The sequence below is a fragment of the Pinus tabuliformis genome, chromosome 3_2, assembly GCF_031772625.1.
Source record: "Pinus tabuliformis cultivar Carrire ecotype Pingquan chromosome 3_2, CPIR1, whole genome shotgun sequence".
NCBI lineage: Eukaryota > Viridiplantae > Streptophyta > Pinopsida > Pinales > Pinaceae > Pinus > Pinus tabuliformis.
Genome location: NC_142302.1, coordinates 407737834 through 407743955, shown reverse-complemented (window position 1 = coordinate 407743955; position 6122 = coordinate 407737834).

Sequence of the window (6122 nt, the reverse complement as noted above, 5' to 3'; positions counted from 1 at the left end):
GTGATAGATGCCTCTATGACTGAAAATTTAAGATCTCCAACCTCAACTTCCACGCCATTAAAAGACCTTGCAAATGTCTTCGTGACTTCTTTATTGTAACCTCTGAATTTCTAGATGAACTGCAGCCACCGTGCCTTCCTTAATATGCTTTTCAATTGTGGATACCTCTCCATGAATTTAGGCCTGTCTGGTTTCGCTCTTAGCAGAAAACCCATTCCTTCCTCCTACCTTAAAATACGTTTGGGAGTGATGGACTGTGAGTAATGGATTGACGGAGGTGAAACGGTTGTGTTAGTGGGGAATGGAGAAGGTTTGTGGAAAAAAACTAGTAGTTGTAAACAAAGAGCAGAGAACATGTAATGAGAATAAGTTCACAGAGATGTAAACAGGCCAGAAATAACAAACACAACTTCAATGGGATAGTATGGAAATGGAGTGAGCTGGCTTTTGAACTAGAAGGCTGTGGAATAGGCGTGAGCATGTTCTCAAAATGACTGTGGATTTGTGCAGCGGGAAAGAGCCGTGATCAAATAAATTACATCCTCATAATTACCCGGTTCAGCAGGTGGAATGCCAACATACAAATAAACACGAGTTAAATTCAGAGGCGGATCATGAGGCCGTTAAAAATTAATGCAAAGTTCATGGTGGAATCATGTAAAGGCCATGGGGCGGTTATGAAAGCTATCAATGCTAATTATTACACATAATGGAGCTAGTGGTTTCATAACTATATAGAATGTGCTTTAAAATGCTATTTGAAATGAATCTTGCTCATACCTTAGAATTTTGCCACTTCCGTCCACTAACCTTTGATTAGCTGTTTCCTGATGGTGCTTTAGGTGCTTTATATCTTCAAAATATTTTCCTTTGTCATACTTGCATTTGGTTCTCATCATTATTTGGCTAACATATGACTGTCAGTACTGAATAACAGAGTGTTAGCTGCGGAATCAACAACTAGCTGTGAAATCATTTTTTAGCTGCGGAAACTGACACAGTGAACATATGACTGAATGGAGATGGATGGAAATGAATGATGACTGAGCGAATGATATATGAAAACTAGTCATAAAAGGGATTTTATTGGCGGAATGAGATGAAATGAAATGAAGTGAAGCGAAATGAAATGAAATGACATGAAACTAAAAGTGAGAGGAATTTTTTTTGGAAAATATAGGGCATCAAAAGTTTCTGATTTTTGCCCTGTATTTTCTGTATAAGACTGCCAATCAGTGATTGGTTTTCAGGCTTATACAATTTTTATTTTATTTTTTTTTAAAACAGAAAAGAACAAAGACTAGGCTGGTGGAGAAGAAGGATTCTTCTTCACCAGCCTTATTGCAGAATTATCTTGAAAGATTTTGACAAATTCCTCCTTTGAGAGTGGCTTATGATAGATCTTTAATCTGTGACCATTCACAATAAGAGGAATTTGATGTTCATCAATGGTTTTGATTCTTACCACTCCATTGCTAAAGACTTTGTCAATCTCATATGGCCCAAGCCAATGAGTCTGAAATTTACCTTTGAAATATTTGAACTTGGAATCAAATAGCAATGCCCAATCTCCTTCTTGAAACTTTTTCTCCTTGATGTATTTGTCATGCCACTTAGCTCTTTGATATTGAACTAGATTAGTTCTTAGGATTGCTTCTTGTCTGATTTCATCTAGTTCATTCAACTGCTCCATTCTATGCTTTTGGGCTTCTGATATATCCATTCCCAATTGAACTGCCATCTTGAAGGTTCTAACTTGGAACTCAATGGAAAGCAGAACTTCTTTCCCATAAACAAGTTCATAGGGAGAATGTCATGTTGTATTCCTCCATGTAGTTCTGTAGGCCCATAAGGCTTCAAGAAGCCTTTCTGCCCAATCTCTTCTGTGTAGATGAACAGTCTTGGTAATGATGCCTTCAATAACTTTGTTTGTAGACTCCACTTCTGTGCTTGACCTTGTACTCTTCCATCAGCTTCTCCATCAGTTTGGATGTGAATTGACCTCCCTGATCTGTCACAATTTCTCTTGGAACACCAAAGCGAGTAAAAATATCCTCATAAAGAAAACTAACAATTGAATGCTCAGTAGCAGAAAATAATGCTTTGGCTTCTACCCACTTAGTGACATAATCAGTACTTACCAATATATACTTTCTTTGTTTAGATGGTGGGTTAATAGGTCCAATGAAGTCTAAAGCCCATTTTTCAAAGGGTTCGATGAGTACCTATGGTTGTAATGGCATTTCATTTGAGAGGGTAGGTTTCCCTACTCTTTGGCAGCTATCACATCTTTTGACATATTGTTTTGCATCTTTGAAGAGGGATGGCCAATAATATCCTAAAAAGAGGATTTTATAGGCTGTCCTTTTGTCAGCAAAGTGTCTGCCGCATGGTTCATCATGACATGTTTTGAGAATATCAGGCATCTCATCTTCCCTAACACATCTTATGATCACAAGATCTGGCCCCGTTTTAAACAATTCGTTAGAAATCCATGAATATTTTGAACTCTCCTAAATAATCTTTCTTCTTTCACCAGGAAATAAATGTGGAGGTAGTTTCCCTGTAACCAAATAGTTAGCTATATCTGCATACCAAGGAGTCTTAGTAGTTACTGCAAATAAATATTCATCAGGAAACTTGTCCTCTACAGGAGAATCTTCTTTAGTATTCTGAATCCTAGACAAGAAATCAGTTACTGTGTTTTGTTTCCCTGGTCTATCTAACACAATAATATTGAATTCCTGTAAAAGTAGGAGCCACCTTGTAACTCTGCCATTAGTAACAGGTTTGTTCATTAGATATCTAATTACAGAATGATGAGTATGAATAAAATTTTCATAGCCTGTTATATAATGTCTGAACTTATTGATTGCATGAACAACAGCTAAGAACTCTTTTTCAGTTACAGTATAGTTCAACTCAGTGGGAGTTAAATTTTTATTGGTATAGTAAATGGCATAAGGAACTAAATCTTTCTGTCCCAATACAGCCCCTAGAGCTGTATCTAAAGCATCTGTAGAAATATGGAAAGGAAGTTTCCAATTTGGTCCTCTCAAGATAGACGCTTCAGATATTCTTGTTTTCAAAGTTTCAAATGCTGATTGGCAATCAGGACCCCATTTAAATTCACAGTCTTTTGTAAGCAGTTTGAAGAGTGGAGATGCTATTTTGGTGAAGTTTTCTATAAATCTTCTATAATATCCAGTAAATCCCAGAAAACTTCTAACATCTTTTTGACAATTTGGAATAGGTAACTTGGAGATGACTTCAACTTTTGATCTATCAACTTTAATTCCATCCCCTGAAATATGATGTCCTAAAACAATACCTTCAATAAACATCATAAAGAATTTTTCATGGCTTAGTGAAAGGTTTGTTTCTTTACATCTTATAAGGATTTTTTCCAAATTTTCTAATGCCTCTTCAAATGAATCACCATAAACTATAAAATCATCCATATATACTTCTACACAATCATGGATTAGATCAGAAAAAATTCCTAGTACTGCTCTTTGGAATGTTGCGGGTGCATTACATAATCCAAAAGGAAGCACTTGATAAGCAAAATTTCCCCATAGACAGGTAAATGTGGTCTTATCCTAATCTTCAGGTGCTACTTGAATTTGATTATAACCACTAAAACCATCCAGAAATGAAAAATACTTTTTGCCTGCTAATGTATGTAATACTTGATCGATAAAGGGCAAAGGAAAGTGATCCTTCAAAGTTGCTTTATTCAATTCCCTGTAATCAATGCATACCCTCCATTTACCATTCTTTTTGGGTACTATAACGAAAGGAGAAACCCATCGGCTATCTGAAATTGGGTAAATGAAATTTACATTGAGTAGTTTTTGGAGCTCTTCTTTCACTATCTCCCTAAGATTTGGATTCATCCTTCTCTGAGGTTGTCTGATTGGTCTACTATTTTCCTCGATATAGATATGATGGATGCAAGTTTTAGGGTTGATACCTTTCATGTCAGTATACTCCCATGCAAATGCAGTAGAATGTTTTGCAAGATTTTGGTTAGCTCTTCCTGTTGTAATTTTTCCAAATTTTTGTTGATATTCAGTGTTTTTCCTAGAAAAATTTCAATGGTAGAGCTACCAAACTCTTCCATAGAGTAAAGAGACATTTGTCTTGATGATAAATATTCAATATCAGAATCTAACTAAAATTGTGTGTGGTCATATTCTGAAGATGTTTCAAAATTTTCTAATGTGTTCAAAATTTGACTATCTTCACTAATTTCACAGAAAGTAAGGACAAGTTGTATAATATCTTCATCGTCGACCCATTAATTGTCTCCTACTTCTGTAATTGCCTTTGCTGGAGGATACAAATTGAATTTCTTTGTCGAAATACCATCAGAAATATATATATCTCCAGATCTATAACTAATGAAAGCATCAGCTGTGGCTAGCCAAGGTCTTCCTAAGATGAGTGGATGCCCTCCTAAATTACTCTTGGGAGTCAAAATCATGAAATCTATTGGATATTCCCAAGAATCTAAGGAGACTGAAATATCTTCTAATACACCATCTGGTTTGATTATTGATCTATCTGCAAGTTGCAGTAAGGTGGGTGTAAAAAGAAGATTAGGAAGTTTAAGCTGTTCCATAGTCTGTCTACTCATAATGTTGATAGCAGCCCCTAAGTCAATCAAAGTGTTTGGAATTTCTATCCCATTTATATGTGTCTTGACAATTGGACTACCTGGATCCACATACTTCTGCATGGTAATTTTTCCCATCATGATATCTGCAATTTTTCCTACCAGGTGGATTCTTCTTGTATCTCTTGGTTTCCTTCCTGGTCTTTTAAGACTCAACTCCTTTATTGTTTTTGCTAGAATAGGAATCTCTCTAATGGCTTGTAGCAAGGGAATCTTGATATAGACATTCTTTAATTCATCTAGAAAATCATAGTCAGGCAACAAGATTTGTTTTTCCACCCCTTTGTCAATTTGTAATCTTTCAGGGAAAGGAGGCGTGGATGAAGATGCAGGTTGCTCAACTATAGGAGCTGTCGGGGTTGACTCTTTTTATTTTTATTTTTGAATGATTGGGTTTTGAAGAGATGCTTCCTCAGAACCTTTATTGACTTTAAGAGAATATTCCTCAGAGGTACATTGCTATAGAAGGTTTTTCTAAAACTCTACTAGATCTGAGTTGGACATCATTAAGAGGAACAATCATATAGGTAGGAAATTGTTGTCCTTCTACCATGTAAGCATTCTATGGATTTTTGTTGTTGGGATTTGGCAATGGCTGGGCTGGTAGTTGATTTTTATTTTTTTGAAATGGAAGCAAGAGTTGAGAATTTGGACTTTGTTAAGAAGGTTTCTGTTGTGGAAATGGCAATGAAAGTTGTGGGTTTTGATTTGGAAGTTGTGGATTTTGTTGATTTTGAAAAGATGGAGGATATTGATAAAATTGAGCAAATCTCCCATAAGGATTTTGCATCCCTTGTGCCCATGATTGGTATGGATTTTGAGGTTGGGGCCAAGGTTGTTGCCAAGAATTCCAATTTGGTGGGGGCTGAAAGTTCATAGGATTGTTAAATCCTTGATTTTGTTGCCCCTGCCATGGTCTTCTTGAAACAAAACAAAGGGACTCTACTGAATTTGGATCTTCTTGAAAGACAGCTTTGAGCCCAGGAATTGAAGGACAATCCTTGGTCTCATGATTTTCTGAGAAAATCATACATGTTTCTACAACTTTTGCATCCAAGGGACATTCCCTTAGAGCATGTTTTTTTCTACATTTTGGACAAAACATGGCCAAGGCATCAGCTTCTGCTTTCTGCTTGTTTTGTAATTTAAGGGTGTCTAGTTGTTCACTAAGGCTCCCTAGAATATCAGTTTTGAACTCATCAAGCATATTGCCAATATCTGCCCTACTTATTGATCCAGTTGCAGATTTGTTTGCTCTAATAAGAGAAGGATCTCTCGGCCCTTTTCCAGTTATAGATTTTCCCCTTGAGAGATGGACACATAGTTCTGCTATGTCACGAAGTGGAAGTTGGGAAATGTCTCCCTTCCCCATCATGTTTAAAATATCTATCCATTCATCTCTTATGGCTTTCAATAGAAGGGCTTTCAAGGTTTCCTCATC